We start from the raw sequence: 26486 nt of genomic DNA, 5'->3' as shown, positions 1-26486 counted from the left end.
GCAGGAGCCCGGCGCTTTTTCTCCCATTGAGGCAGCTGCCCGAGAGGTGCGGGCTGGCTGGCTGGCTGGCGGGCGGCGGCGGCGGCATCAGAGAGAGGGTGGCGGTGCTGCTATCCCGGCTCCCAGGCTGGAGCGGTGAGACTGGGGGGTGGGTGGCTGGGTGGGGAGCGCGAGGCGAGGCAGGTCCTGCGTCTCGTGCACAGCGCGTGCAGCGGGAGGCTCGGAGAGCCGAGCAGAAAGGTGTGTGTGTGTGTGTGTGTGTGTGTGTTGGGGGTGGGGAGAGGTTGCCCAAGATTGTGTGGGACCCCCGCCTCCCGCTAGGGCTGTTGCTTCTCCCTCTCGCCTCCCTCTCCAGTTAAGGTAGCCGCCAGGGAAGAAGCCTACCCGGGCTCCATGCAGGGACCGGCAGCCCTATTCAGCCTCCGTGCTCAGAGATAGATAAATATTCACCCGCTGCTGCTGTTATTGCTGCTGCAAGGAGTCTGTGCTGGCTGCTGCTTGCCCGGCCAGACACACGTTCATCCTTCAAGCTGTTGCTGCTATTGTTGCTCCCAGCGCCCCCCGCCCCTCCTCATTTCATTCTTTCCCACTCTCCGGCTTTGAGAAGAGGAGAGGTTGGGTGCATTGCTGTTTAAAAAAGAGACTGCGATTTTGCAAGGCCAAACAAAACCCTTCTTAACGTCTCTCGGTGTCGGAGAATGGATCTGATCAGTAAGTCTTTGCATGCAGTATAGTGTACGGAAGTGTGCGTGCGTGCGTTCATGTGTATATGTGGCTAGGGGTGGTGAGGGTAGCATGCTTTCATTTCCCCCCCTCCTATTGCTGCGCTTTAAAGGTGTCTTCTTCGCATGCATTTGATGTGTGGTGTTTGAATGCAGAACGCTCTCCTAATTTCTGGCTCCCTCCATATGCAGTCGGTGTGGGCGGGCTGTCTTGTTTTAAAGGGGAAATATCTGTCTTGACAAGCTTTGGGGGGCTGCTTTAATTCACTTGTGGCAAACTCGCCTTGTACCAACTTTACATCTTCCAGAAGGCTCATTTTGCTCATCACTTCACAGTGAATGTATGGATGCTCTGGCAGGTTGTGTTTTGATGGTCATAAAAGATAGGGAATGTTGCAGATAAAAGTAGAGGCAGGGCACAAGGACAAGATGTGGGATAAATTAAATGCAGTATAGGTTTATCCTTTCTTATTGGGCAAACCATTTTTTGTTTATTCTTTTATAGGGCTATTGTAGCCAGTGCAGAAGAAGCAGCTGTTTTGTAAAGAACCCAGCAAGAAGGTATTACGGCCCTTATGTTACACGTCTGTCTGCTGTTGTAATCCATGGTGTTTTAGATGTGCATGACTTTAACATGTAGAGAATGTTAATTTCTATATGATTACGTCATGTTGTAATGCAATGAAAGAGAATGGTTTAAAAGTTTATACTGAGTCATTCCTCTGCAGTTAAACCTACTAATTGTTTAAACAGTAACTGCAATGTTTTCGTTACTGTGGATTTTTATTTTTTTAATGTAGGAAGGGAAGCTGATAACGGATCAGTCACAAAGATGTAGATGTAGATGATGTTGAAGGTATGATTAAACTAGGAAAATCAAAGTTGCACTTGTCATTCTAGTCATGTCTCCATAGTGTTTTACCAAGGTATTGCTGATGTATGATTTGGGCGGGCTGCCAGTTGCATAGACTTCTATGCTTTCAGCTGTCTACATTCTATTTATCATTTTGTAGTAGCAAAATGAAAGGAATGTGAAAAGCATCGTGGATTTTAGGATATTGTAGGTTTGTGTGTGGTGGTGGTGGTGGTGATGATGGAGGAGGAGGGGAAAACAGTTGCTGGTCTGTAGTGAAGACTGAATCTTGTACATTCTGGTCAATGAGTTTTTTAGAGAAACGGTATGTGTTACTGCCTTTATGAGAAGCTTTTAGCACTGTTAAGCTCAATTCTGCCTGTTACCAACCTCAGTGACTGAAATTCTATTGTCGTCTTCGAGGTTAGGATTGCACCAGTAGTATTGCACTCCCAGTACATGCTCATAAAGGAAAGGGGAGTCTTTTCTAGCAGATGCTGTTGAATGCAGTAGCATGAATGGCTTACAACATGGATTCGGACACTGTCTCTTTAGTAAAAATGCACATTTAAAATCATTACTGTATATGGCAGCTGAATTGTTACATCTTCATCTGCAGACCTCCTTGGTCTTCTGTTCTATTAAACCTTCCTGTTTAATTGCAGAGGTCTCATGGATGGTTTTGGAATGGCATATACGTTTCCGTTTAAAATAACAGAAGGTAGTTTTGCAAAGTTACACTCTGGTTTAAAACATCTGTGGGTAAAATATACGTGTGTATAGTTTATGGCAAAGATGTTCCATGTATAAGACAAAATGACTTTCATGTCTGAATATGTGGTTTCTTGGTCATGTTGGGAAGCCCCTGAGAGTCCTGGCTAATAATGGAAACAGTGATCTTACTTGAGGTTAGGCAGCTAAAGATATCTTTGTATGTAGGATTTTGCATGTCCTTTTAAATGTTAAGTTGTATTAATGCTATATGGTACCTGTACATCAAAGGAATATTGCTGAAATACACCTTGGTTGAACATTTTATTTGGCACTGAGACCAACATGTATAATCCTTGTTATAATCCTCAGCTCAGTGCAAAAGCAAGGAGTAAACCACAAGGCAGAGAGGATGCTGAAAGATACTGAAAGCCGTAGTTTTTCTGAAATCTTAATAGTAAGGAAGATATTTTATGACAGTTTGGCATAAAATTCTAGAGGTAGACTATTCTGGATGTTATAAAGGAAGTGTTAGAGTCAACTTTATGCTTAATTTCCATTCATATCTCGCATGGATATGAAGCACATCATGGGGCTAAAAGCAAGAACTTCTGTGGCATTTATTTGCATGTTGTGTGTGCACCTAAGAACATAAGAAGAGCCCTACTGGATTAGACTAAAGGCCTATCCAGTCCAGCATCTTGTTTCCCACCATGGCCAACCAGGTGCCTTTGGGAAGCCCTTAAAGGGGACTTGGGTGCAATACCCCTCTCCTGCTATTGCTCCCAGAAATTAGTATTCCAGAACATGATGCCTCTGATGCTGGAGGTAGCATATAGCCATCATGAGTCGTAGCCATTGATAGCAGTTTCCTCCATGAATTTCTCCCTGGTCATTGATGATGAACAGCATCAATTAAATCCCAAAAATCAGGGAATGTTCAGGGAACAAGGCTTCCATGTTCACGGGAATACTGAACTCTGTTTATAGACAAGTGTCCTCAAATGACTTTTATGTTGCAGTACGTACAAATGTGGCAAGATAGAAAGAAACCGCACGTCAAATATACGGGGCGATGGGGTGAACATTTGAATATGCCCACTGAAATTAGGTAGCATAATGTGCTACAAAGTCCCTTTCCTTTTAGGTTTCATTTTTTATTGTAGATTTGGATTCCGGCTATTTCTAAATTCAGTGTAAGTCTACCTAAGCAACAAAGAAGACACTTTGTTAGTAGCTGACTTTGCAAGTATCTTCGGAAATTTTTGACATAAACTTTTCTTCTTAAAATGAGCCAATGTCTTGAATAGGGCAGAACAATCTCCCCGTTCTCATCCAACAGGGTTTGTTCAGTCAATTTCTCATCAAGTGGAAAGTGAAATGACTGTCCTGATTTTCCTTTGCTGCAGTGATTGGGGCAGTTCATGTGAACTGGCCCAATATTTGCATAGGGCCTACGTGTGTAAAATCCAAAGCATGCAGTTCTGATTTGTGCTGTCAACCAGAACTTTACATGTGTTCGTCCTTGCAAACTTTATGTTCGCATGAGGACATCTGGTGGGCTCAGAAGTGTGATTTCACTTCCCTGTCATGCATAACTTCTACTGGTGGCACTGGGAAGTTAGTTGGAGCCAGACCATTGTGCAGTAATAGCTGTTGGGAATTGTAGATTTCTGAAATCAAACTATGTTTACATCCAGGCTTTTGGGTTTTGTTTTTTTAGGTTTTGTTCTTTTCGTTTTGTCCTTCTAGGTTTCGTTTTTTATTGGTTTTGATTTCTTTTAAGGATTTCTCATATGAACACCCTGAAGCGCTACAACTGTTTGAGGAAAAACATGAGAATATCCAAAACTCTGGGTGTGTTACAATTCCCCCCACCCCTAGAATAACTGTATTTTATTTACTCCCATGGTAAATATGGCAGTTTTTGAGGTCTTTTTTAACATGGATGTACATGCATGCAATCATCGTTATAGAAAAATTGCTTCCCTATGTATATTCCTGCCAGTATTTACTATCCTATGCCTCTTGCCACTCTCGCTAACAATTTATCTTATGAGAAGACAAAAGTGTTACCTGGAATTCTGGAGTTGTCCTTGTTGTCTTCAACACTAATTTCCTAGGGGCACTAAGAACTGCTGTTGGATCTTCCTACTGCAAACTTATTCCAGATGTCTTTGAATTTGATAGTAAAGCACTGAAATATCGGGGTTATTCTGCAAACAAATATCAACATGTTGCTATAGCAAATGTGAATGATATGGCCCAATAGGGCCACACCTTGGGTTTGTAGCATCCCTCCCCCTCATCAGCGGGGAGTATTACACACAACGTGTCTCAATGTGTAATGCCGTATGGAACGCAGAGATATTTGTTACAGTGAAACTTTTGTTGGACTGTGTCAGGAGCGCCCTAGCAGCCTCTTTCAGTACATTCCAATAGCCAACTCAAGACACAGATGAAAGGATTCTTTTCAAGGCTTTAATCCTTTTACAACTTAATGACTCTTTCAGATGCTAATCACCAGCGACTAAGCAATGAACAGCAGAGTAGCCTATGCTCCGAGTAGGCAGTTGATCCCCGTTTGAAGGAGAATCACTTGCAGACCCTGAACTTAGGGGCTAGGGAGAGATCCTCCCTCTTTCCCTTGGGTCCACGGGAGATGGCCGCTGCTCGCGCACCAAACGGGTGCTACGCCTCCTTTCCGTGCTATCCATCGCTCGTCGCTCCCTGCGTCTGCATTGAGCGTCTAGCAAGCCCCCCTCCCGCACTTCCTCACTGCTAGGATCACTATCTATCTTAGGAATGCTGGCAGGAGGAATCTCTGCCAGCTGCTGTGCCTGTGAGGGATGAGCTGGCTCCTCTCCCACGGATTGCTGATCCTCCTCAGAATCAGAACTGCTCTGGGGTTCTATCGGCTCAGTTTCCACCCTGACAGACTGTTCTCGTGGATCCAGTTTTTAAAAACCCTAACACACAGAACTCTCTCCTTGTTCATGGTTAGCAAGTATATTTTTAGATTGCCGTGTAACCTTTTGGAAGCTGAAACTGTGGGTGGGTAGTCTCATGTGTGTTCCTTTTAACTTGCCGCATACCAAAGAATTGGGACGAGAAAACAGTAACTTAAAAGCAACATGTGTAACAACATATTAAGCTTGTACTAAAGCAAAATTAACGAACTAATAGTTGCTAATGTTCCTTTCTCTTACCTCTCTTTCTCCAGCTATCAAAACCAGCCCAAGTAAAATGTCCTGTATTGTTTAAACATTTCAGATTTTGCAGAGTCTTCAGGGAAGAGTGTTCCACACTTCTGGAACTCCCACTGTGAGCATGCCATAGCTTGCTTGTGCCCCTAGAACTTGGTATAGGGATTGCAGTCTAAAGTACCTCTTCCCTATTAATCTAGTACAGGGGTGGGCAAATTGTGGCCCTCCAGATGTTTTGCTGAACTGTGGTGCTGGAGGAAAATTCTGAGAGTGCCTTGGACTGCAAGAAGATCAAACCAGTCCGTACTCCAGGAAATAAAGCCAGACTGCTCACTTGAGGGAAGGATATTAAAGGCAAAACTGAAGTACTCTGGCCACATCATGAGAAGACAGGATACCCTGGAGAAGATGCTGATGCTAGGGAAAATGGAAGGCCAAAGGAAGAGGGGCCGACCAAGGGCAAGATGGATGGATGATATTCTGGAGGTGACGGGCTCGACCTTGGGGGAGCTGGCGGTGGTGACGGCCGACAAGAAGCTCTGGCGTGGGCTGGTCCATGAAGTCACGAAGAGTCGGAAGCAACTGACCGAATAAAGAATAACAAAGATGTTTTGCCCTACATCTTCCATCAGTTGTAGCCAGCATAGCCAGTGGTAAAGGGGGGGGGGGAGTTCTAGGCCAAAACTGCTGAAGAGCCACAACTCTAGGAGCTCATGGTGGGTAGTAGAGGAGGAGATTGTCTGACGATTGATGGGTGGAAAATAGTTTTGTTTTTTTGAAACGGATGACATCTGCACCCCGAATTGTGCCTAGAAACCTATAGGAAGCCAGTAAAGATGCATGTGATCCATTGATGCAGGGACCAGCTAACATGTCGTGCTCTAAGCCAATGGGCTTCAACCTTTCCAGACCCAGAATCCTCCCTTAGCTCCAACCTATGATGGGATTATTTTTCATGACATTTTCCATTTTACTGGATTAATCTAGCTAGCTCATTTTGTCACTATTTTCTCTCTCTCCCTTCTCTCCAGAAAGATGGTTGCTGGTGCAAATCCCCTTTAGGCAGACTATATTCCTGTTGTGGGCTGCAGCCCACGCAGGTCGAAGACCAGTGCTCTCGTATTGGCTCAGAAGTGTCAGTATGGGCAGGGCCATTGCAGTATAGCTTGTAGCATCATAGCCAATTAGTTCACTGTCACCACCATATCTGAAACTGAAGAAAGGTCTTGAAGATTTGTCACTTGATAGAACTGATGCAAAGTATAGCTGGCACGTCTCAATGTGATGGTGTAGGCTGGATCCAGAAGCTACTACCCTGTGTGACCTGGGGAGGGTGAACTCAGTAATCGACCATATCCTGCCCCCTGGGCCGCCAATCATCAGACTTGTTGGGTTTGTTTGGTTTTAGGTGAGTCATCCATGTAAGAGAAAGGGGGGAACTGGAGTGCAGTACTTTCAGGACACTGATGGCCCTTCCGTCCATATCTTGGCATTTATTTATTTTAATATATCCCTCCCTTCCAGCAATTATCTACAAGCTGGGTTACATCAAAAGAAAAATTATGCTAAAAACAGCATTATATAATTACAGCATAGAATAACAGTGAAACCTTGAGAATAATAAAAAGAGAGCAAGAACAAAACTTACTGTCCATCTTCCCCGAAGCCCTACAATATCATGTGGCCTAAAATCCACGAGTGACAAAACCCGATGGATCTCTGTTGTGAGGGACTTTCACAGCCTAGGCACCACTACTGAAAAGTTTGTTGTGTGTAACTATTTACCTATTTCCCCCAGTGCTCTTTCGTGCAGTTTAAACTGCAGAGGAGAGGAGGAGGATGAAAATCTTAAGCACTCCCCCTTTCACAGGAGGGTCGTGAGAAGATGATGATCTCTGTCCCCTGGAGGCTTCAGTAGAACTGCTTCAACAGTCTTCCAGTTTTTGCTGAGTCCCACAGCTGCGATACTAGCATTCTGTCATGGTCAGCTGATTAATGTCCACGTTTACCTGTTGTGGCAAAGTAACCACTCATTCATTCCACATACCATGGACAAAGTGGCAACTGGCTGGCAAATCAACACTTTAGATTGAGGTGGAGGGAGAAGGTATCTTAAGCAAGACTGAATGAACACTGATTTCCTTTCTTGGGAAGCCACTGATAACTCTAGACAGCAAATAGGGACGTAAATAAGAATATAAGAAGAGCCATGCTGGATCAGACAAAGGGTCCATCTAGTCCAGCATTCTGTTCACACAGTGGCTAACCAGCTGCACACAGGAAACCCACAAGCAGGACATGAGTGCAACAGCACCCTCCCACCCATGTTCCCCAACAACTGGGGTACCTAGGCATACTGTCTCTGATCCTGGAGGTAGCATAGAGCCATGAGGACTACCAGCCATTGATAGCCTTCTCCAGGAATTTGTCTAACCCCCTTTTTAAAAGTAATCCAGATTGCTGACCATCACTACGTCTTGGGGTAGCGAATGCCATAGTTTAACTTGGCTGCATTTAATAAAATGCTGTCCGGAGTTATTAATGCCGTCCACAAATTATTTCTTTGTTTACATTTGTATTCTGCTCTTTTTCCAAGAAACGTGGTTGAGCATTTTACCTCTGCACTAACTTCAACCTGTGCAATTAGTCAAAACTTTAATTGCATTTTAAAACTTCTCTGTTCTTCTGGATTCACTGGTGGGGCTGGCAGCAATTAGTGGCTTTAGGACTAATTGCTTTTGGGTAGGTCCTTCAGCTCTGGAACGTGGGACTCTTGAATGACCTCTTGTGCCGGCTGCATAGAAATATCAGCTCCTTCCACACATGAGATTTGATGAAAAAGAAAGTTGAAGATGGCATTTCTTCGCTTTTTTAATCCAAGCACCGAGTATGCCTTCCATGGTGATTTTGGCTCCCCTTCTTATAATAAGCAAACAGCTGAAGTCAGACTGTGCTCATTTGAAATTAATGTGTTTTGATTGATTAATAGGAATCTTCCAGAATACCAGCAGACCTTGAACCTGTCTATTTCTGAAGTTGTATGTTACTGTACTACGCCACATTCCCAGTTATGATGGTTATGAAGAAAGCATCAAAGATGGTCCTTCTAACACCTTTTAAAAATATTACTTTGTTTTTTATACAATATATACATATATATAAGTTGTTCTGCATATAAGGAAACAGGAATTCTTTCCTTCAACATACTCAGAAAGACATATCCTTACAATATGTAAACTTTGAATCCTTTAAAAAAAACAACACCCAGGCACTATATTGCCGGCAAGAATAACACACACAAAAATTAAATAATCTGACATGTATTTATTTATTTGATTTGTACTCTGCCTTTCCACCAAGAAAATGGAGCTCATGGCAGCTAATCATCATAATTATTTTAAAAATTACAATAAACTTGGTTAAAACAATAAAAACAAATACATTACAAATATAGTTTTAAAATGCAACAATAACAGAATAATAGCACCCAGCTGAGCCGACCAGCTTACATGCCAAAGGTCTGCTTGAGTAAGAATGTCTTCGCTTGCTGGTGGGAAAGGTTACAAGGAGTTCCATAGCCATGGGAGAAGCCACCGAGAAGACCCTCTTTCATGTTGCCACCTAATGTACCTCTGAAGGCTGTCGTACTGAGAAAAGGGCCTCCCCAAAAATCTTAAAACCTGGGTAGGTTTGTATGGGAGAATGCTGTCTTTTATGTAGCCTGGTCCCAAGCTATACAGGGCTTTAGAGGTCATAACGAACACTTTGAATTGTGCCTGAAAACATCAGTAGCCTTTGAAGCTGTTGTAACAAGGGTGTCATATGCTCCCTGAAACTGGTCCCAGTCAACAGTCTGGCTGCAGCATTTTGGACCAGCTGAAGCCTTTGTATCTACAGTAAAGAGTGCTCATAGTTTGATTAGACCTACCCAAGGAACCCTTGTTTTAAAAAGGTATGGACACATGCTTGCTGCACCAGGGAGAAAAATCATAGATCAAATGTGTCTGCTCAATTGTTGTCTGGGACAAGATCTAGGAGATGAATGGCTGGTTGCTCCTGTTCTCTTGTGTTGATCCTTAAATACAATAGATAAATAGTGGCTAATCCTGTCCAGTACAGTGAATCCCATAAATGAGATAATTGCCTGCCTGCCTGCTTTGCCAACAGAAATCGCATTCAAAGTAGTGATCCTCAAGTTATGCTGAATATGAATGGTCTGATTTTGTTCCAGTGGACTAGTTTCAGTTTTTTCCTACGTATGTGTTGCTGATGGAGTTCAGTCTTCCCTGGTCACATCTGTCTTTGAGTTTGTTTTGTACTCATTGGTATGCCTGGACATTCAGATCCCAGTGATGTTGAGACATCATCTCATCAACTCCTATTTGATGAGAAAGCTGAAGTTTTAGACTGAGTCCTGGCTGTGATCGCTCATGCCTTTTTAATCTCAAAAGACTTGAGTATGTATCATGTTGTATATGGGGCTACCTTTGATGATAGTTTAAAACAGCAAGTGGTGCATAACACAGCAGCTCCTGCCACCCTATGTATTTGTATATACTTGTGCTATTACTATACTAGGCAGCTTGCAAACATTAACATGATGTGGCCGATCATACAGGCTTACAACTTAATGTGATAAAACACACGGAAGGGCATTGGAAAGGGAGTAATGTGCTAAGTGCTGGTTGAGAAATAAAAGCTGTGAAGCAGACATAAAGGAAAGGCAAAAGTGTTTTCAGTACTTCCTTCAAGTGAGAAGATATTGATGATGGAAGAGAATGCCAGGAGTTCAGGAACTGACAAGTTACCAAAAAAAAAAAAAAGTAGCTGAAAAGAGAGAATATGAAAGATCGGTTTTGGCAAGAACAAAGGAGCAGCTATCACCCAATTATCGTACTCATGCTTTATATGTAGAAGATTCCAGGTTCACTTTTGGCATCAACAGTTGGAAAGACCTTTACCTGAGACCTTGGAAACCTGTTGTCAGTCAAGATGTGAAAACACTGGACTAGATGTACTTAAGCTGGTGCCCTCCAGATGTTTTGGACTACAACTGCCATGAACCTCAGCCAGCAGGATAAAAGGTTGGGGTAGAAGGATGGGAATTGTAGCCAAAACATTTGGAGGACGTCAGGTTGGGGAACGTTGGAACAAGGCATCTTTATCATAAGATTAGTGTCTAAATGAAAAGGATGAGAGATAATAATGCGAGAAAGAGAAATGGTAACAACTGAACAAACTGAAAACAAATAAGAGAAGCTTTAAAAGTAATCCAGTAGGGAAGAGGGAGCCAATGCAGAGAAATATTCAGAGGATATAGACATTAGATGAAGGGAAGAGTTTGGCAGACAGTAAAGGCTAAAGAGACAGCTTCCGTTGTGTTGTAATACATCCTTTGTGGAGCAATAGCTGACATTTTCTAGCTTCGGAGTTTAATGTGTGTTTTAAAGTGCCTCTTCTACCATAAAATTCAAGAGACATTAAGATATCTGTATCTTTGAATGGATACCTCTTTAAGAGTTGATAATATCCTTTTATCTGTAGATTATCTAATAAATAATGATAGAATCTGTTTGGTGTAGTGGTTAAAGTGTTGGACAGGGATTTGAAAGCTTCAGATTCTAGTCCCCACTCAACCATGAAGCTCACTGGGTGACTTTGGGCCAGTCATTGCCTCTAAGCCTAACCTGCCTCACAGGGTTGTTGTCAGGATAAAATGGAGAGGAGGAGGATCGTGTGAACTGCCTTGGGTTCCTTGTAAAGGGGGCAGGAGAAAGGGGGGATAGAAATGTAATAATAAAAATGAATAATAAAATAATAAATAAATACAATAAAATAAAAGGTACTTATGCCTATTCACTACTGAGCCATTTTTGAAGTGATGTTGTTGACATACAAAGCCCTAAACAATTTGGAACCAGAATACCTAGCAGACTGCCTGTCTCTGTATGTATCCAGTCAACCTTTAAGATCTTCAGAGGAGGCATTGATGGTCATTCCGTCTTGGAAGCAGGCCTTCTCAGTAGTGAACCCACCCTCTGGAACACTCTCCCCTGTGTGGTTCGTGAGACAGGAAATGTGTACATTTTAAAAGCTGCCTGTTAATGTACCTGTTTAAAGAGGGTTTCCCTGGCTTGTAATTAATCATAATTAATAATTATGCTGCTCCATTTTATTATTTTCTTTATCGCTTTTGTTATAGCTAGACAGATTTTAAATAAAAGTATTTTAAGCTGTGATATTAATGTTGTATGTAAACCACTTGGCAATCTTATTATATTAAGTGGTATATACAGTCAGGGCGAGAAATATTGGAACAAGGATAACTGTTTTGGCAGTTGGCCTCTGTACACCACCACATTGAAGTTGAAAGGAAACACACCCAGATGGGAGTGAAGTCAGGACTTTCAGCTGTAATTCAAGGGGTTTGACAAAAGTGGGGCACTACCCATTCAGGAAGGACAGCCAGTGGCATACACACACACCCATCGTTGGTGGCTCATAAGTAATGGAACAAACCAACATCATTTCAAACTTAAGGATCGCCTTTAATACCTGGATGAAAATCCTTTGCAGTCAATGACTGCCTGAAGTGCGGAAGCCATGGACATGACCAAATGCTGAGTTTCCTCCCTCGAGATGCTTTGCCAGGCCTTTACTGCAGCTGCCTTCGGCTGCTGCTTGTTTGTGGGTCTTTCTTCCTTCAGTCTTATCTTCAGTAAGTGAAAAGCATGATCTGTTGGGTGGAGAGCAGGTGACTGACTTGGCCATTGAAGAACATCCCACTTCTTTGCCTTCAGAAACTCTTGGGTAGCTTTTGCTGTACGTTTTGGGTCATTATCCATCTGCAATATGAAACGACGTCCTATCAGTTTGGCAGCATTTGGCTGAATCTGAGCAGAAAGTATAGCCCTATGCCCTTCGGAATTCATCCTGCTGCTTTTATCAGCAGTCAGGTCATCAATAAACACCAGTGACCCGGTTCCATTGGTAGCCATACATGCCCATGCCATAGAATCATAGAATAGTAGGGTTGGAAGGGGCCTACAAGGCCATCGAGCCCAACCCCCTGCTCAATGCAGGAATCCAAGTCAGAGCATCTCTGACAAATGGCTGTCCAGCCTCGTCTTGAACGCCTCCAGTGTGGGAGAGCCCACCACCTCCCCAGGTAATTGGTTCCGTTGTCGTATTGCTCTGACAGTCAGGAAGTTTTTCCTGATGTTCAGCCAGAATCTGGCTTCCTGTAACTTGAGCCCATTATTCCATGTCCTGCACTCTGGATGATCAAGAAGAGATCCTGGTCTTCTTCTCTGTGACAACCTTTCAAGTACTTGAAGAGTGCTCTCATATCTCCCCTCAGTCTTCTCTTCTCAAGGCTAAACATGCCCAGTTCTTTCAGTCTCTCTTCATAGGGCTTTGTTTCCAGTCCCCTGATCATCTTTGTTGCCCTCCTCTGAACCCTCTCCAGTTTGTCTGCATCCTTCTTCAAGTGTGGTGCCCAGAACTGGACACAGTACTCCAGATGAGGCCTAACCAGTGCTGAGTAGAGGGGAACTAGTACTTCCCGGGATTTGGAAGCGATGCTTCTATGAATGCAGCCCAAAAGAGCATTTGCCTTTTTTGCAGCCACATCACATTGTTGGCTCATATTCAGCTTGTGATCGACAACAATTCCAAGATCCTTCTCGCTTGTAGTGTGGTTGAGCCACGTATCCCCCATCTTGTAACTGTGCATTTGGTTTCTTTTTCCTAGGTGCAGAACTTGGCATTTGTCCCTATTAAATGCCATGCTGTTGTTTTCTGCCCAGCACTCCAGTCTATCCAGATCACGTTGAATTTTGTTTCTGTCTTCCAAAGTATTCGCTATCCCTCCCAATTTTGTGTCGTCTGCAAATTTGATCAGCATTCCCTGCACCTCCTCCTCCAAGTCATTCATAAAAATGTTGAAGAGTACTGGGCCCAGGACTGAGCCCTGCGATACCCCATTCGTTACCTCTCCCCAGTTTGAGAAGGTCCCATTGATAAGCACTCTTTGAGTCCGATTCTGTAGCCAACTGTGGATCCACCGGATCGTTGTTTCATCTAGCCCACTTTGAGCTAGTTTGCTCATCAGGATATCATGGGGCACTTTGTCGAAAGCTTTGCTGAAGTCGAGGTATATGATGTCTACAGCATTCCCACGGTCTACAAGGGAGGTTACTTGATCAAAAAATGAGATCAGATTTGTCTGGCAGGACTTGTTTTTGACAAATCCATGTTGGCTTCGAGTAATCACGGCATTGTTGTCAAGGTGCTTCCAGATGGATTGCTTTATGATCTGCTCCAGAATTTTCCCAGGGATTGATGTCAGACTGACTGGTCTGTAGTTCCCAGGTTCCTCCTTTTTACCCTTTTTGAAGACAGGGACAACGTTAGCCCTCCTGCAGTCATCTGACACTTCCCCCGTCCTCCATGATTTCTCAAAGAGAATAGACAGTGGTTCTGAGAGTTCTTCTGCCAGTTCCTTTATTACTCTAGGATGCAGTTCCTCTGGCTCTGGAGATTTGAACTCATTCGAAGTAATGAGGTGTTCCTTGACCATATGCCTATCGATCTCAAGCTGCAATCCTGCCCCTTCAGCCTGTACTTCGCCTTTGCCAGGGGGGTCATAGACCCTGTTTTGGGAGAAAACTGAGCCAAAGTAGGAATTGAACATGGTGGAGCCATAACATTGCCTCCACCATGTTTTACAGATGATGTGGTATGCTTTGGATCATGAGCTGTTCCTTTCCTTCTCCATACTTTTCTCTTCCCTTCATTCTGGTACAAGTTAATCTTGGTTTCATCAGTCCAAAGAATCTTATTGCAGAACTGGGCAGGCTTTTTTAGGTGTTTGCTGGCAAAGGCTAATCTGGCCTGTCTGTTCTTGAGCGTTACCAGTGGTTTGCACCTTGTTGTGAAGCCTCTGTATTTACATTCATAAAGCCGTCTCTTGACTGTAGATGTTGACAATGACATGCCTACCTCCTCAAGAGCGTTCTTGACCTGGCTAGTTGTTGTGAAAGGGTTCCTCTTCACCGTGAGCAGCATTCTGCGGTCATCCACTTCAGTTGTCTTCCAGGCCTTTTGCTATTGCTGACTTGCCAGTTAATTCCTTCTTTTTCAGGATGTTCCAAACTGTTGTATTGGCCACTCCCAATGTTTTTGCTATCTCTCTGATGGGTTTATGTTGTTTCCTCAGCCTAATGATGGCCTCCTTGTTGGGAGTTCCAACAAGGAACTCATGTTGGGGGTTCCAGTGAACAGCTACCAAATGCAAATGTAATACTCAGAACCACCTCGAGGCCTTTTATCTGCTTGATTGGTCATGGGGTACCCAGGAAACAGGCCACACCTGGCCATGCAGCTGCTTGTCGGCCATTTGTTCCATTACTTATGATCCACCAAGGATGGGTGTGTGTGTATGCCACTGGCTGTAATTCCTGAATGGTTAGTGCCCCACTTTTGTCAAACCCCTTGAATTACAGCTGAACGTCCTGACTTCGCTCCCATCTGGGAGTGTTTCCTTTCAACTTCAGTGTGGTGGGATACAGAGGTCGACTGCCAAAACCGTTATCCTTGTTCCAATATTTCTGGCCCTGACTGTAAGTAATAATATAGCTTAACTGAGCCTGTGGTTCAGTTTAGGACACCAAGACGGGAATTAGGTGAATCAAATCTGAAGACAAAGGGGAAACCAGAAGGGAACAGTTGTCTGGGAAATGAAAGAGCAAAGGGAGGAAGAAAGCATAGGAAATTATTCTGACCAGCAAAAGGGAAACAATAACATAGAGACCAGGAGCAAAAACAGGGAAATGTCATATAATGCCTGTTTGTCTACTTTTGCCATTTCAGAGAATGTTTTCTACAGTACTTGGCCTCATTTAGAAAGGAGCTCCAGTGCCATGAATATTGCTGCAGTTGCGACTGGGATTAAATTGTTGCTTTTTTGGTTATGTAAGTGGGTTAACGGGGCAGATAGCCTTTTAAAATATTGTATTTCACAACAGTAAGTCATTCATGCACTTCACTTTTGCTAATATATCAAGTCTTTGATTCCCATGCTGCCGCCCTCGCCTCCTGCGATGTGCCACCTGGAACATGGAGGGGCTCTGGCTCAGTCGTAGAGCCCCTGCTTTGCATGCAGAAGGCCCCAGGTTTGATCCCCAGCTCCTCCAGGTAAGGCAGGAAAAACTCCTGCCTGAAATCCCGGAGAGCTGCTTCCATTCAGTGCCAACAGTGCTGGTCTGACTCAGTATAAGGCAGCTGCCTGTGTTCCTATGTCATTTCACTAGAAACCTGCCCTGATGTGAAACAAGCAGGAAATGGCAAGATGTGAACATTTGAGCTAGAAATAGCAGTTTGCCTTTTCCTTCCTTGCCATCGTATGTATCATAACGTCTTCCCCACTATTGTGGGCCCAAGTAAACCATCTCTGTCTTCTACTCTGGGTCATGGTTGCCGACAGGATGCTCTCCACCCCAGTGCTTCTGCCTTGCTTGTGTACAGACTGAAGATGGCTTAGAAACAACAGTGAAGAAATAGGAGAATTTGAAACGGAGACAGTCAAAATTAGCAGAACATTGGGGTCTTTGGTAACAGTCTCATTATCCTTTCTCACCTTTTCCCAAAATAACCTTTAGTCAAAAGAATAATTACAGAGGGACATTAATAACTTTGGTTTCTTTTTGTGAGTCCAGCACTTGATGTTGGCAATGATGGTGATTATAAATAGTGCATAAAGTTTTCCAGGCACAATGCAAAGCTTAAAAAACACTATCATTCCTGCCCACAGGCTTACAATCTAGTATACATAATATGAAGGGGGAATAGGAAAGGACCAGGGGGGGAAATCGTATTCGAGTACTAATTCTTTGTAAAATTCATGTAATAGAAGAGAGTTGGTGTAGTAGAGGGGCAGGCACCCTGGTTTCATCCAGTTATTTTGGACTATAACTCCCATCAGCCCCAGCTAGCATGGCCAATGGTCAGGGGTTATGGGAGTTACAGTCCAAAACATCTGGAGGACATGAAGTTGCGTACTCCTGGTGTAGTGCCTTGGTGGTCAGACTTCTAGCTTGGAGGATGTGCATTGTTTTTATTGGAAGCCGAAAGTCCAAAAACCGAAGCCAAGTTCAAAATAGTGCCTCTGGGAGGGAGGGACAGAGGGTGGATGGACATACACTTCAAATTAAGGCACAGGTTGCTTTGGAACCCATATGTAGTTCAGGAATTTGTCAGTACCAGAACTGAGGCCACAGTCCCACAAACTCCTGGTTTTCCCCCAAGCCTAACTTAGAAAAATAAAACCTTTTGTTACTGCTATTGTTAAAGAACTGGGAATCTGAAAGCCTTGTTGATCTGCTACAAATCACCCAAGTGGACATGATACGAAAGGAGAAAAGGGATATTGCAAATCATCTAGAGCAGGAGGTCCCCAATGCAGCACCTGCGGGCACCTCAAATGGCACTTGCAAAGAGGTCTCCAGCGCAGTGCCCATGGGCACCCTGAATTTTTTATTCCCCCCCATTCCTTAACATATGTACATGGATTTGTATGAAGTGCATACAGCTTTCTAGCAATTATACATAGGCTTCAACAAAAGCAAACCAAGTATCCAAATAAGTATCCATTTGAAGGTGGGGTCTGTATGCCACCTGTTCAAATATTGAACACATTGTAAAGTTCTCAATCCATTGCATTACAGGAGGTGAGTGTTTATCCTTTCAATGTTGTAATATCAATCTTTTAGCTATCAAAATAGCGCAGAGAATCCATTTATGCTGACCATTAATTAATTTCTATGAACCAGGTAAATAATTTAAAAGAGTGTGTATCAGTGGATATGAAAGACTGTTTCAGTACAAAATTTATCAGTATAATAACGTCCTCCCAAAAAGAAACAACTACTGGACGTTGCCCAAACATAAGTTTCAAAGAAGCATTATCTGTGTTGTACTGCTAGCAATTAGCTGAATTAGACAATCCCTTATTAAAGAGACATTGCAGTGTCCAATAGACACGAAGCAAAACTTTTAGCTGAATAAGATGCAGCCTAACATCGCGATAGGTAGACACCAAAGGGATGATCCACTGATTAGGCATTTTGTGGTGGTGCCCACAGCAATTTCTCAAATTCCCAAATATGCACATGGGTCCAAAAAGGTTGGAGACCCTTAATCTAGAGATCTTCAAGTAGGTTGTGATCTTCCTTGTCTACAAATGTGTAGTAGATCCGAGGATGTTTTTACTGTACTGCTTAAAGTGATGAAGCTGGTTGTTGAGAAGCTAAAGTCTAAGCAATGCAACAATTTTGCTGTCACTACTTTTTCACGCACATACTACCTTCTCAGAATGGAAACCCTTTTGTTGGTATTCGGCAAAGGGGTTGAAAAGCTGTTTTATGTTTTGGCAGCTTCTCTCTTGGGTGCATGTTGGAGTGGAATTGAGCTTTTCTCCCGCTAGTTTAAAGATTTGTCATAAGTTTTACATAAAATCTTCATCCCATGGAGATGGGAACTGTTGGGATAAGACCATGCTAGAAACCTTCTCTTTGACAGATGTTTGTGGGGGAGATGTTTTTGTATATGGAGGAGCATTCAGTCAAGTGAACTCAAAGGTTTCTCAAGGTGGTTCACGGTTAATATCATAAAACACTTAAAACCAATATTTAAAAATGTTTTAACTAAAACCAGAATAATGTTAACTAGCATAATCAGACCAGTAAAAAAACATATTACCGCTAAAAGCAGAGAGAAGTGACATTAAAAGTCCAACTCATCGTTTCATCATTGAAATAAAAAGGCCTTTAAAGGCAGCTTAAAAGCAAACAAGATTTAAATATGGGGCCTCCACTGAAAAGGGTCTGTCTCTTGTGCCCACCAACTTAACTAATCTTAATGGCAGTTGCACAAGCAGAGCCTCTGTGTCTGATCTCAAGCCTCGGGCAGGCCCATATTGGTGAGAACAGTCCTTTATGTAACCTGGTCCCAAACTGTGTTGTCCAAAATGTTGTTTGGGGGCTTCTTGGAGCAGCCGTAGGAGGAATCATGGTCTTCCATGAGAATTTTATGGCACTGGTCATCACTGAAAAGGTTTGGAAAGTGAATGGGAAGGAAGGAAGGAGTCCTCAGCTGGTGGTTGAGATGTCAGCCTGCATTCTCTTAGAAATTTTGGAGGTTTTTGGTGGTGTTGGTAGAAATTTTGTTTACTAAAATTTGTTTACTTAATTTTGATCAGCTTAATAGCATAAAGTAAGACTTAGATTGGGATAAATGAATGAAATGAATTTGGATTGGAAAAACATGATAGTTTAGCAAACTATAATAAGGACAAACATTAAAGATTTCTATTCTTAATAATAAAAAAAACCCACTGGGTCTTCAAAGCAGCTTAGGGAGCAATCCTGTGGCCCCTAGACACTGTCTGAGGGGCCATAGGATACTGGGGATCCCCCTCCCCGAGGTAGGAGACAGTACTCCGACCTTGGACGAGGGAGTTGGAGGCACACACCCCGGCCGCTTGTAGCCGGTGCAGAAATAACTGGAAAATCTACTTCGGAGAAGGGGAAAAGGAGACGTTCCAGTGGGCAGGGGGGGAGGAGACCAGAGAGGCCTCTGCCAGCCTCCTTCCCTCCCCCTCTGAAGTGATGTTTTAGATGAGCTAAAAAGCGCATCGAGTGAAATATGCAGGGCAGGAGGGCAGGAAGGTGGAGATTACCTCCACCACTCTTCTCACCCTGCATTGGATGATTGGAAGCCTCCGAGCTCGGGGGTTTCCGATCATCAAGGGTGTAATAGATAGGATTGCACCCTTCATTAAAAATTCAACTGAAATAGGAAACCAACAAAATAGATTCCAGTGAAAAGCCAAAAAAGGAATACCAGCAGCTAAAACCAGAACAATTGAATCCCAAATGTCCTCTGAAACAAAATTGTTTTCAGCCGGTGCCTAACAGTGAATAAAGGAGGAGGAAGGTGAGCCTTCTGGAGGAGCAAGTTTCTTAGGGTAGTATCCAACTGTGCCCCTGCACTAGCACTAAGGATATGTTGACATAAACCAACACATATGTGACATAACCAGCGCTTGTTAGGGCAATGGGAAAAAGTGGTGCTTTTTCTATTCATTTCAGTCTGAAAAAATGACAGGCCAGCTCTAATAAGGACATAAGATGAACTCTGCTGGATCAGACAGGAGGGCCCATCTAATCCAGCACCCTGCTGCCAAGAATAGCCCACCAGATCCTTCCAAGAAGCCCATGGGTACCCCTTTACAGTAATAGTCCTCTACATGCCGACATGCACAACTGGTATACAAATGTATACTTCCTCCAGATTGGAAGGCTCTATGTGGCTAACAGCATTGATAAACTGCACATATTTTTTCTGTAAAAGTCAGAAAAGCTAGTAGCTGTCATTATGCCTTGTGGTTGTAAGTTACTTAATTTAACAATGGTAAATACTTCCTTTTTCCTGTTTTGAACTTGCCATTGATCAATTAGGTGACTCAGAGTTCTAGTATTAGGAGAGCATCTTTTCCTATCTATTTTCCTAGCAACTGTAAAAGGGCACTAGATTCATGGAATCTATCAGTGGCTATTAGTCATGATGGCTTTACATTATAGCTAGTGTTGATTGCACAAGATATTTCTGTTTGTATGACATGGGCCTTGCTTTTCAAGGTTATGTGTTGGCTGTTGTTTTTAACAGCAGTAGCGTGGCTACTGTCCCAAGAACTTTGAACCGACTTTTAAAAACAGACTGTTCGTTGTAGTCTAGAAAGATGGTGCTTTTATAGTCAACAGGTGCCACCAAAGTCTTAAAAAAAAAGAGGAAAGGATATGGTACTTAAAGCCCTTGAATTGAACAGGATCAATGACCAATTGGCTTCTTAAACGGTTACATAGTGTGACTTCGATTAAGTGGCTTGATTGCTTCTTTTGCTAGTGCTCCCAGATGACAATTTGGTATTGTGTTCCTAAAACCTACATTTTCACCATTGGGCTTAGCCAAAAAAAAATGCTTGGTAAATAAATTCAAACCTCAAAAAAAACACCTTGTTTCAATTGGAACCAAGAAGAACACATCATAATAAATGGGCTAGTCTTCAAGGTGTCACAGAACGCTTTGTCATTTTGCTGCAACAGGCTAACATGGCTACCCCTCTGGGTTTTTTTTAGGAGGGGGAGGAATTCCAGGGCCAGTTCTATTTCTAATCGTTTAGAAGTATGACTGGGAACAGATCTGGCATCAGTGGTTGGCGAAGCAAAATATCTGATAAGGCCCAGGTACATCAGGGGTGCTATTGCTGACTGTAGCCCACAAAATCGCCATCTGAACTTTTTAATAATTGCAGAGAAGAGGATGAAGGAAAAAGCCAGTTACAGTGGAGCACAGGGATGGGTGGAGGAACTGGGCCTGAGCACATCTGTTTTGGACTTGGATGAAGAATGAGCTGCGGCTGGCCTGGGCTTCATGGTGGCCTCATGGCAGAGGACTGAACCTCTTTGCTACTTCCTGCTTGCCCTCAGCTGTCCCACAGATCCATCTCCCTTGTGTGAGCACCCAGAAGGAATAGGCATCCCATTCCTTCTGGGTGGGAAAGATGGGATTTAGGCCTCTGTTAGAAATTGCAGAAGTGAGACCCAAGGCCTCATTTGGCAGGCTAGTAGTTGCCTGGTGGTTCAAGCCCTGTGAATCTCCTCCTATCCTGACATAGCCCTCCTGGAACATGGGGGTGGGGAAGGAAATTGGCATCTGCCTCAGGATGTCCTGTCTTCCTCAGTGGTCCTCTCGGCCTGCCTCAGCCTGTTGAGTGTGTATATGGGGGTCATGCAGGTCTGTTGCTTGAAGCGCACAAAAAATGTACCGTTGGCTCCAGTAAAGAATATGGCTTGGAATATTTGGAAAAGCACCATGAATAAGCCTCTTATTTAGGTAATACCTTGGATCAGTTTCCTGAACCATGGATGAAGAGACATTTGAACAGCATCCATTAAGCAAAGGTTGGGGCTGGGGCAGTGAGGGTGTGGAGGAACAAGGGAAGGTATTAAGTGTATATCTTACGAAGGTTGGTCATGGAGATTCCTGGACAACACTGATTCTCTTCTCAGCTTTGCCTGCAAGGTGGTACCAATGTCATTACAAACAATGGGCCATCTAGATTTGCTGTGCTAGTAGTGATGTTGTTGTTCAGTCGTTGAGTCATGTCTGACTCTTCGTGACCTCATGGACCATAGCACGCCAGGCCTTCCTGTCCTCCGCTCTCTCCCGGAGTGTGTTCAAGTTCATATTCATTGCATCGGTGATGCTATCTAGCCATCTTATCCTCTGCTGTCCCCTTCTCCTTTTGCCTTCAATCTTTCCCAGCATCAGGGTCTTTTCCAGTGAGTTTTCTCTTCGCATTAGGTGGCCAAAATATTTGAGCTTCAGCTTCCAATGAGTAGTCAGGGTTGATTTCCTTTAGGATTGATAGTAGTGATATACTTTACACCTAACTGGTATCTGGGCATAGATGGATAATGTGGATTTCAGAAGGGTGATTGCAGGGAGCGCAAATGGGATCCTGACCTAAAATAAAAGAAACAAAGCACATGGCTTGTAGGAGTCGTCATGGAGAAGTCCTGGAGAACAAGTGAGGTGCACAGGACTGGAGTCAGGAAATGACCCAGTCTTTAAAACAGGTGAAGAGGAGGATCCGGGAAACTAGAGATTGGTCAGTCTGACTTCAGTACCAGGGAAGATTCTAGAACAGACGATGGAGTCAGCGTAAACCTCTTGACAACTGCAGTGATTAGTAGAAGCCAGCATGGATTTGTCAAGAATAAATCCTGCCATACTAACTTTATTTCTTTAATATGGTGCTGTGAGATATATCTAACTTGATTTCAGCAGAGCATTTGACAGAGTCCTCCATGATGTTTTGGTTAGAAAATTGGTTAAGTGTGGACTTAAATAATGATACTAATTTATTTATTTATTTCGTGGCCAGCTGTCTGGTGTTAGAAGGCTTAGTCAGTGCAATTCACCATTTCCAGGGTACGCCCGATTGTAGTATTATTTCAACAATCTTCAGGGAGGCTCCTTCTGTGTACTCCATGATACTAATGCTTATGGCATAAAACTGGAAAAGATACCTAATGCTTCTGAAGAGGGGAATAAAATTCAAAACGACCTTTATCAAATGGGAAACTGATCTGAAAATAACAAAATGAAATTCAACAGAGGCAAGCGCTCAGTTCTGCATTTAGGTAATAAAATAAAATGAAAATGAAATGTCCAGATGAAGGTTGGTGGGATACCTGGTTTGGCAAATGTACATGTGAAGAGGATCTTGGGATTGTAGTTGATCACAAGTTGAACATGAGTCAGGAGTGTAATATGGCTGCAAAGAAGGCTAATGTGATTTTAGACTGCATGAACAGAACCATGATTTCCAAGTCATGAGAAGGAATAGTTCCATTTTATTCTGTTGTAGTCTGACATGTGCGGTGTGCAGTTCTGGGCACTGCACTTGAAAAAAGATATAGACAAATTAGATCAGGATTCAGAGAGTGACAACAAACATGCTCAAGAGCATGGAAAACAAGTCCAATGAGGGAAGCTTGAAAGAATGGGGTATGTTTAGCCTGAGGAAGAGAAGACTGAGGGGGAACACTTTGAATACACTTTCAGGTATTCCTTGAATACCTGAAGGACTGTTACATAGAAGAGGACAAAGACTTGATCTCTGCTGCCGCAGAGGGCAGGTGTAAATCTAATGGGCTTAAATTATAGGAGGGTAGATCTTGGTTGAACATTAGGAGAAACTTCTTAACACTAAAAGCAGTTTGAAAATAGAACCAATTACCTAGGGAGATGGTGGGTTCTCCTTGGCTGGAGGTCTTCAAACAGGGACTGGACAGCTCTCTGTTGGGACTGCTCTAACTGGATGCTCTAGATAGATTTTTTGCATTGAGCAGAGATTTAGCCTGGATGATTTGCAAGACACCCCCCCCCCTCAAATTCTATGATTCTGGCACTCTAGGGGGGTGATTGTTAGCCTTGAAAATGTTCTTGAGGCCAGACTTAGGGGTTGCATTAGACGTGTGGCTTCTATTGAAAACAGCGAGTATGAATTCAGTTTTGTCCTCCAGAATATCTAAGTCAGCTTACTGGTGTCCTGATGTTATCCCATTTTGTGGTTGGTCACGCACCCCATCACGGCTGCTGATGGCAATGGATATGGAAACACGCAACACCATGATGTTGAGAGATGTTATTCCCATCTAGACATTATGGGGGAGGAGGGTGGAATTAAGCACAAGGTTGCTGTTTTTGATGGAAGCTTTATATTTATGTGGCATCACTGATGTGTGGTTTCAGCCTCTGGTGTGTGTGTGTGTGTGTGTGTGTCTCTCTCTGGTCAGTTTTGTCAGTGTTCAATTGCCTTGGGGAGGAATGTAGCCCCTTCCTGAACAACTAGCTTTTAATGCTGCTATTCTCAGAGAGATGCGCTCTTCATCAGTTGTTGTTTTAACAGTTAGGGTAATAGGTGAAGTTTTTTTGTTTTTGCTTCCAGTACCTAGATGAACCTTTTTTTGATCTCTTGCGTCAACAACAGCAAATGAAAAGATCCTTTCAGTCTGTGGTGTTCTTACTGCTTGATCTCTGATTCCTTTTGGTGAGCCAGGAACATTATGGAGAGGCTTGTAGGATAATGAGAATCAAGATGTTTTTCAAGCCTGGAGTATCAGTGAGCATGAGTAGTCTCTGAACTGAAATTTTCTTGTTCATTCTGAAGAATCTCTTGAGGATTCACTCTACATGCACCTGAGGATAAATATGTATTTTAAAGCATGAGCTGAAAGACTTTATGCCTTGACATTCTTCACCTTCCTGAATATATACCACTGCCTAATGAGGAATTAATGCCTAATGAGGAATTGGTATTTCACGTGTGTGTGGGGGGGGAAATTGGATGTTTTCCTATCGGATTAGCATTTATAGTCCCTCAAGGTTGACACAGATGTATGTAAGAAGGAAGGGAAGCATCACAGTTCATGAAATCTAGAAACAAGAGATCCCAATATCCAAATGAGATAGAATTACTGTAACACTTGAACACTTTTGCAGGCAAGCCTTTGAAGAGCTAAGCCACTTGAATGTATGAACCTGATGTGGAGCTGGGAAGTTGCCCTCTTCAAATGCTTCCTAAGCTCCACATGTACAGTAGAGATCCTCTTCAGACTCATAAGTGGGGCAAGTGGCTTAATGGCTTATTGGTAGATTTCTGTTTCATCTGATACAGGTATGGAAGATTGCACACATTCAGCAAGAGATAAGCCTGTAGTAAGGCCTTGGAAATGAACAACTTGGTAATGCAGGCGGTAGTGGCAAGGACGATTGGGAACCACAAATCCTCCCCCTGTTGTCCCATACATACTCAAGTGAGCAAGATAAGCACATTTTGTAGGGAATCTTTGGCTGGAATAGCTTTTCTCCTCATGGAAAAGTGCGGGAGTGGGGAGAGAATTGACTGATCCAAGGGAGCAGGAAAAATGCTGATTCCTGTCCCTATACAATTTTAATTTGATTTACTTATTCCAGTATTTATAGCAGGGGTACAGAACTTTCAGCTCGAGGGCCAAATTCCATTTTGGAGGAGCTTTAGGGGGCTGCATTCCAGTGATGGGTGTAGCTGAAGGTGAAAGGGATGGGGCCAGAATACCAGCATATTTTAGCTTAAAGCTCGAACTGCCTTAGGAGATGCATTTCAAACCTTTTAGAATGTGGGGTGGGGACAGCACAAAATCCAGGAAGCCACCAAACAATTGATGAGTGAGGGGAAGGAGATGGGGCCAGGGGAAGGGGTGTTGCCATCCGGGGAATCCCAGAGGGTCATATTGAGACTGCAGGAGCGCTGGATTTGGCCCCTGAGCCTGAGGAAATGTACCCCTGATTTATATGCTGCCTTTCAAGGCAAAGCCCTCCCTTACATAAAAACATTTAAAAACACAAATAGAAGCAGCCTAATTGCAAAGCTAGAAAGAGCAGCAGTTTAAAATCATGTATAGCATGTTCTTAAACAGACACTCTTCATAGAATCATAGAACAGTAGGGTTGGAAGGGGCCTATAAGACCATCGAGTCCAACCCCCTGCTCAATGCAGGAGTCCAAGTCAGAGCATCCTATCATGTGGCGGTGAAGGCAGCAAAAATGGAATATTATGCTGCCTCTATCGCGTCTGCAGAGTGCTGTCCCAGGAGGCTGTTCCAAGTGGTCTGGAGTCTGGTCAGTCCAGTTGCTCTGGAACCACTGGAACATTCTAAGGCCTCCTGTGAGGCCTTGGCAAGGCACTTTGCAGATAAAATTGATCGGATTAGGAGTGTTATTCCATGCACTGTGGATACAGTTAGTGAGCAGAAGGCGGTCTGTGGCACACCAGTTTTATGGGATCAGTTCCAGCTTCTTCCTTCTGATTAAGTGGACAAGGTGCTTTCATCTGTAAAGCCGACCACCTGCTTACTTGATCCCTGCCCATCTTGGCTCATTATGAGCTGCAGGGAGAGGCTGGGTGAGGGGATCAAGGCAGTGGTGAACGCCTCCCTTGAGGAGGGAGTGATGCCATCAGCCCTCAAGGAGGGAGTGATAAGACAGCTTTTTAAAAAGCCCTCCTTGGATCCCCAAGTTCTGAACGACTTTCGCCCAGTCTCGAATCTGCCATTTTTGGGCAAGGTGATTGAGCGGGTGGTGGCAGTGCAGTTGAAGGATCACTTGGAAGAAGCCGATTAGCTAGATCCATTTCAGTTGGGCTTCAGGCCTGGGCATGGGACAGAAACGGCCTTGGTCACCTTGGTGGATGATATGAGGAGGGCTCTGGATAGGGGCAAATGCTCCTTCCTTGTTCTCCTTGACTTCTCAGTGGCTTTTGATACCATTGACCATGGTATCCTCCTGGACCGCCTGGAGGGGTTGGGCATTGGGGACACCATATTA

The 26486-nt window shown here is 43.5% G+C and overlaps 1 protein-coding gene across 6 annotated transcripts in view; it reads left to right on the top strand.

Annotated features, from left to right (window-relative positions):
- Positions 1-26486, top strand: part of TRAF3 (TNF receptor associated factor 3) — a 123466-nt gene that overhangs the window by 568 nt on the left and 96412 nt on the right. For all 6 annotated transcript variants that reach the window (XM_084838298.1, XM_084838272.1, XM_084838282.1 and 3 more), the window contains exon 2: positions 1228-1283. The gene's annotated coding sequence lies outside the window, so the exon portion shown is untranslated. The remainder of the gene's footprint in view (positions 1-1227; positions 1284-26486) is intronic.

The sequence above is a fragment of the Heloderma suspectum genome, chromosome 1 (assembly GCF_057233095.1).
Source record: "Heloderma suspectum isolate Gila_16-S chromosome 1, 16-S_ref, whole genome shotgun sequence".
NCBI classification, from domain to species: Eukaryota; Metazoa; Chordata; class Lepidosauria; order Squamata; family Helodermatidae; genus Heloderma; species Heloderma suspectum.
This window is presented reverse-complemented; position numbering and strand designations above follow the sequence as displayed.